This window comes from Microtus oregoni, unplaced genomic scaffold (assembly GCF_018167655.1).
Source record: "Microtus oregoni isolate MIOR12 unplaced genomic scaffold, Mior012 000002F_ref0000024, whole genome shotgun sequence".
Taxonomy (NCBI): domain Eukaryota; kingdom Metazoa; phylum Chordata; class Mammalia; order Rodentia; family Cricetidae; genus Microtus; species Microtus oregoni.
The window spans coordinates 36,955,691-36,962,565 of NW_024543061.1; the positions used below are offsets into that span (position 1 = coordinate 36,955,691).

Consider the following 6,875-nt stretch of genomic DNA (forward strand, 5'->3'; position numbering starts at 1 on the left):
TGTTAAAACCCACATTGCATTCTTCTCACTAAGCAAGTGGTCCAATCTGATTAGCACAATACGTTTTCTTTTGTTGCCAAACACTGCCAGAGGCAAAAGTATCACTCAGGGAACCTCCCCTTCCTCCAAACAAACACACATACACACCAAGAAAAATAGAGATCTGTGCAACTGTAATGGAATGAAAATAGCACTTAGGAACGTATTTGTATTGTGAAAAATGACCAAATAAGGGTTGCTGACTGTTTGTAGCCCTATAATGTAGGACAGATAAATTGGTGCCCAGAACTCTGACATTTCAAAAGCCAGAGAACATGTTGCATTTTTTCCTACTATGCTATTTTTGTAATTTCCCCTCTATTTTACTTTAGTAAAGAGCAATTCTTCTGCACCGAGGCCGTTCAATTAGAACATTGTAAGTGTTGTTAGAATGGCTTTGGCATAGGGGCACAGGAGCAACTGGTATCATTTTGGAACAGAACACGTCTTGCCTTTACCACCCTGGTGTGGACCTTGTGATAATTAATTTGGAAAAACATTGGACTTGTCAACCAGGCAAGAGGATTAAAAGTAAGCTATCTCACCTTCCAGAGGTTTCTCTCACTCGGCCAGCAGCTCAGCATTCTTGAACTTTTGTCCCTTTCTTCTGAGCATACATATTTGGTTATGATGTCTCTATACTGGTAGAGAAAACAACATGAATACTCTGAGTGTAAGTTGTTCTCAATGTTCTACTCTTTTTAGTCATTCCCATCCTTCTTATTCGGTCTGGGCATGTAGACCAAGTTGATCTCAAATATATTGCATTGTCCATGCTTGCTTCACACTTATGGGTCCAGCCTGTTTCAGCATCTCTTATGCTGGAACTGTAGACATGGACCACCTCATCCAGCAACCTCTTATTTCTAATGAATGGATTATAGCAGAAATGATACTGTATGATTTTCCTGAATAGATCATAGGTCAATATAGATTTTATAAAAAGGAGTCTGGCCATGCACACTTTTAATCCTAGCACCAGGGAAGTAGAGGCAGGTGGATCTCTGTGAGTTTGAGGTCAGCCTGGTAATATTACAAGATCCAGGTCAGTCAGGGCTACTTAGTGAGACCTGAAAGCAATTATTTTTTTTAATTGAAGGACTATACAAGTGGTAAATTTCCTCCTTTATTAGATACATAGTGATTATTAGATACAAATGTGGCTGTTGGTTACCACCAAGATGTGTGTGCCACTACTGCAGCCTTAGGGTTATCATGCCATGCTGGTTATGGTTGCACTCCATAGGCATTATAGCTGAGTAGGGCTATGGGTTGCTTCCTCCCTTGGAAGCTTGAATGGCACCTCTTGGGACCATGAGAACTTGTCTTTAGGAGGATGCTTTCAGAGCAGCTCCAGATCAGAGAATTCTGGGTCCCATGTCTGAACTGCATCATGTCTTTAGCAATAGGGACTTAGATTCCTCTATTGTGGGGCAAGCAAGGGTAATAATAATAGCTTGTAATGTTTTGTAGAGTCTCTTGGACAGTCCTCTTTTTTCTTTTCTTTTCTAACTCACTGAGTCCAAAATTAGAGCAACCCGAATGGGTATGGGTATGAAGCCATCCACTGACATACAATCAACCTATTTGGGTTCACAACCCTGAAGAATACTGATTTTCCCTTCCCTAGCAGCCATTAGCTGCCAATAGTACCTCATTGGAAATAAGGGTGAGGCCTTATCTCCATCTATGTTAGAATGCTGACTGGCTTGGTCGTGTATTTTGCACAGGCAGTCACAGTGAAACAGTCATTATATTTTGATCTCTTGCGAGTACTGTTTCTCCCACGAGTAGGTATGTGCACTAGGTTAGTTCTTCAAAATTCAATTCCTTGGTCTTTACAGGAAGAAAGAATGGAGAAACTCTTTTGGTCACCTAGTCCCTAAATGAACAGCATGTAAGCCTTAAACTACCAGATATTCTAAAGCTTGTCCAAGAAAACCAACAAAGGAAAAGAAAGGGCAGATTAGGAGAGCAAGATGGAGTGCATGAACACTGGTGGCATCACTCAGATATCACTGCAAAGCTGCTCCTAAGGTCTAATTGCAATTATAAGAGCCTCTTGTATAGCCTTTTATATATCCAGAGATTGTAAGTGCTGGTTTACAGATTCTAACAAACTAAACACAGCTGCAGAACCCGTAATCAGACCAAGAAACTGATATTTACAGTTCTCTCAAATCCCCTTTTCTCACCTCCATTTCACTTTTCCCTAGAGGTAAATACTACCTTAGATTTTTGACAGCATTCAACATTTTAACTGTTTTTAAAAGACCCACATCTCAAAGGATTGGTATCTAGAATATGGTTGAATCTTTAGGATGCAAATTCATTGGAATGAAGTTAAATCATAGGTGGCTTAAGCATGAAGGAGTTATTGAGACGCTGGCTACTTTGTCTCTTTTCATCCTGGCTACCAAGATGAATAGCCCCTTTCTATCAGCTGCTTCCACTACAATGCACTGTGCTGCCACAGGCTCAAAGTGCAGAGTTAACTCACCATGGGCTTGAAGCTCCTGAAACTGTGGACCAAAATAGCTCTTACCTTCTATTAATTAACCTGATTATGCCAGAAATTTTGTCACAACAATGCAAAGATGACTTCCATGATCCTATATTAGTTTTTTGTCCTTTTGTACTATGTCTAAATCCTTTCTATCTGTAGTTATTGGTATTTGATTCTTTCATATTTCATCCTGCTTGCATTATTTTACCTTATTGTCACATGGAGTTAGGTTCTTTATTGATGCTATTATATAATTTTCAGTTGGATGACTATTAACATAATTTAACTATCCCATTTCCACTTGGTTTTGTCTGTTATGATTAGAGATGTTATAAATATTTCTGAGTATGCCTTTTGATGAGCTTAGTCTACACAGTTCTGTTTGGTATGTGCTTGAGAATGAAATCCCTATATAACAAGGAACATGTAGAGTTATTGGATTAGTTATCATCAAAGAGCTATTGCGATGGGAAATTCCTTCAACACTGTATAACAGTTTCAGGGGTGATATGAATAGTTCATTGGTAGATCACTGGCTAGCATGTTTAGGGTCATAGGTCAAACTTTAGGACTGAAAAAATAAAAATAACTTCTATTTTACTTTTTTATCAGTATTAAATATTGTCCATTTTCTTCATCTTTATTATTTAAATAGAAATGATGTAATACTGTATTGTGGTTCGAATTTACATCTCCCAGCTGACTCATATGGCTCAACCTTAAATCATGTTGACTGACCATTTTAATATTCTCTTTTGTGAAGCATTCAAGCTTATTTTCCTACTGGTCAGCTCTCTTTTTCTTATTTATTTTAAATAGTTCTTTATTTGTTTTAGATGTGTATCAATTTAATGGTGAAATATAGGCTTGCCAATACATTTTTAACATGAACGTGAGCTTAGGTTTGTATTACTTAAAATTTGTAGCTTTTAAAGAGTGTTGCCTGGCTAAAATACTCAATTTGGATACCAAGGTCATTGCCTCCTTGCTGTTCCACATTGAGGAAATCCTAAATAGTGTCTTGATACAAAAATGGGTAAGAGTTCTCCAAAGCAACCATTGTTATTCTGTACAAGGTTGTCAGACAAGGATTTGGCTGGCTCATATCCTCTTCTCTGCTCATTGAGGGACTTAGAGAAGAGGAATATTTAATTTTCAAAGGGCTACAAGGCCAAATTCTCTTTATGTTTTGTTTTCTTGAGTTGTTTCTACTTATATGTCTTTTAAAGCAGACTAGACACAATGCTTTGCCCCTCATACTCATGTGTCCATCAGGTTCTCTGATCATTCTTAGATTGGTTTGTAACAGTCTTGCAAAAAAGTCCATGCAGAGGAGCTTGGGTGTCATCTGTCATAGCTGTAGAAAACAGGCTCTCAGACTCTCCAGGGCATTGCTTAATCTCCTCTTAAACTTAAAATCTATCCCCACTTTATTCTATTATCAGCAAGTTGTAAAGCACAATTCCTTAATCCTCTGGGGTGAAATGTCTTTTTCACTTTCCTGAAGTCTATCCTCACTTGTAGACAAAACATGTCAATATGAACGTTTGAGTCTCTCTGTCGCCACTTACCCTTGACATTATTCACCCTAGATGTCTACACTGGTTAGAGGATTTCATTATCAATTTTTCAAAATGGTATCTATTAGACTGGGAAGGAATACTAATTGGTAAACCAGTTAAAACAGCATTTCTAAAATAAGTGTGCATCAGTAGTAAGACCACATCCATCTCAGGATTATTATTGCACTTGACCCTTTTGATATCATATGCACTCAATGGCTACAAGATTAGATAATGACAGGGAGTTAGAAAAAGTAATTACTTTGTTCTCAGACAATTTTTCAGTGCATAGTATTTACTCTCAACTCCCTTCTCCCAGACACTTCTGTCCATCCCTTCCTCCTTCCTTTCCACAACTCTTCTCTCCCAGTCATGTCCATTCCTTTTATTTTCTGACCCAGTGAGATGATTCAGAGTTCTCTATGAGGCAGTGGATTTGAAACTATCTCCTGGAGCCCGATAAGCTAGTCAGTGTGTTTTCAACCAAAGTCGATTTTCTGTCTTTCAGAATCTATCAACAGTAAATAGTTCACAGGTAAAGGGTAGAGTCCCATGAGCACCTCCCCCTTCCTTGACTGATTGGCGCTAATGGCTGGTCTTGTGTGGTCCCATTGCAGGAAACTACAGTTTTTGTGAGTTAATTTTAGCAATTGTTGCATCGTGTCTATAGAGTAGCATTTTGAAACCCTTCACCCAATCTTCTTGCTCTTAAACACTTCCTACATCTCTTCAGTGATGCTTCCTCGAGGGATTTAAATATCTTGTTTAGGATTTGAGCCACAACCATTGCCAGTTATCTACATCTTGGGAAGTCATTTATCAGTCTGAGTTTACCACCGTTTATTATAAGTAAAGGCTTTTTGGAAGCTACTAAGTTTTTCTATATTAATAAGCATAGGCATTTGAAAGGCAGTTGGCTGCTATGTTACTCATTAGTAATAAGTTCTCTATGGAGACTTAGTACCTACATGGACCTCAGTTATTAGCTAAGCTCATTGTCACTTAAATTCCACAGACTTAATGGAGTAGGTCTCAAACCAGTAAGAGAGCAAATGGAACCCCAGAAGAATCAAGCCATCATTGCACAAGTGAGGATACCTTAATATCCATGCAGTTTCCTTATATTCTATTTATTTTGGTTAATACTCCAAGAATCTCACACATTCATCTCTCCAACACCTCCACCTCTATCCCCATTTAAATCCTTTCACTTATACTATTTCCCTCTTTACTTTCCTTTTATCTATGATCTTCTACCTCTTCTCCCTGAAGATACTCCTCCTGTCTCTGCCCATGATTGGCTTCCACAGGTACTCTGTATTAAAATGAGCTAGAGAATTGATGCTGGGATTCACATAGGAGAGAGAACATGTGGTGCTTGTCTTTCTGGACCTAGGTTACCTTATTTAAAGTAATTTTTCTTATTCCATCTATTTACTTGAAAATTTAGTAATTTAATTTTTCAGTACTGGTCCATTGGGTATAAATACTTCATCTCCATTATCCATTAACTGATGGACATCTTGACTACTTCCATTTCCTTCTTATGCCTGAAATCAACATGGATGGTCAGGGGGCTGGAGAGATGACTCAGCAGTTAAGAGCACAGGCTGGTCCTCCAGAGGTCCTGAGTTCAATTCCCAGCAACTATATGGTGGCTGATAACCATCCATAATAAGATCTGGTGCCCTCTTCTGGCCTACATGGATAAATGCAGGCAGAACACACTGTATACATAACAATTTTTTTTTTTTTTACAGAATAATAAGCACCTTTATTACATGAGCTATGACGGATGGTTTATTTGCCTTTCTGGGCTTTGATCTTCCTCAGATAGAACGCCAGCTCCTTGCCTTCTGGCACATAGCCATCTGCTCTGCCACACTGGCCTGGTCTTGAGGCGATACAGGCCAGAAGCTTGCCCTGCTGGAACCGCTCCTCCAGAAGACTGCTGATCTTGGAGTTCTTTTTCCTTTCATCGTATTTCTTCTGAATTTTCTTTGATTGTTTTTTTGTTTAATATTTCTTCCTCCTCAGGAGTCAGCTTGGCCCCCTTTTTGCGGCCCAGGGACAGTGCATAGTGGGACTCGTACCACTGTCGGTATGGGGTGCTGTCAATGAGCACGATACAGTTCTTGACCAGAGTCTTGGCGCGACCAGCTCGTTATTGGATGCCTTGTAGACGAAATTAATGATCCTTGTTTTGCGAGTACAACACTCAGAACCCCCGGAAAAGGTCCCTACATCCAATCTTAGGGCACGGTACTTCTTATTGCCTCCTCGCACACGGAATGTGTGGATGTGATGAGGGCCAATCTTGGTGTTAGCCGCAGGCCGTCCCAACTTATACTTCCACTTCTTGTGGTAGGGCTTTCTCTTACTCCCGGTCTTGTGGCGCTTGTGCCCCTTGTCTCGAGAGATGCCCATCGCTCGGCACTGCATAACAAATTTTTAACAACAGCAACAACAACAACAAAAACATAGATGATCAGGTGTCCCTGTAATTAGGCATAAAGTCTTTTGGGCATATGCCCAGGAATGGGATAGCTGAGTCATATGGTAGATCTACTTCTAGTTTTCTTGAGAAACTTCCAGCTATTAAAAATTCCAGTGAAGAAGAGAATATTTACAAATACTCCAGTATTTAAGCACATATGTAATAGGACTTTTCCAACTTTTTAAAAATACCTTTCACACTCAAGTCAATTAATGACAGCTGTTTTGAACAATATGTAACAGACAAACCCCTAGACTAATTAGACACAAAC

The 6,875-nt window shown here is 39.2% G+C and overlaps 1 pseudogene; it reads right to left on the minus strand.

Moving 5' to 3' along the window:
- Positions 1-5,907: 5,907 nt before the first annotated feature.
- On the minus strand, positions 5,908-6,534 carry LOC121466627 (annotated as a pseudogene).
- Between the last annotated feature and the right edge of the window lie 341 nt (positions 6,535-6,875).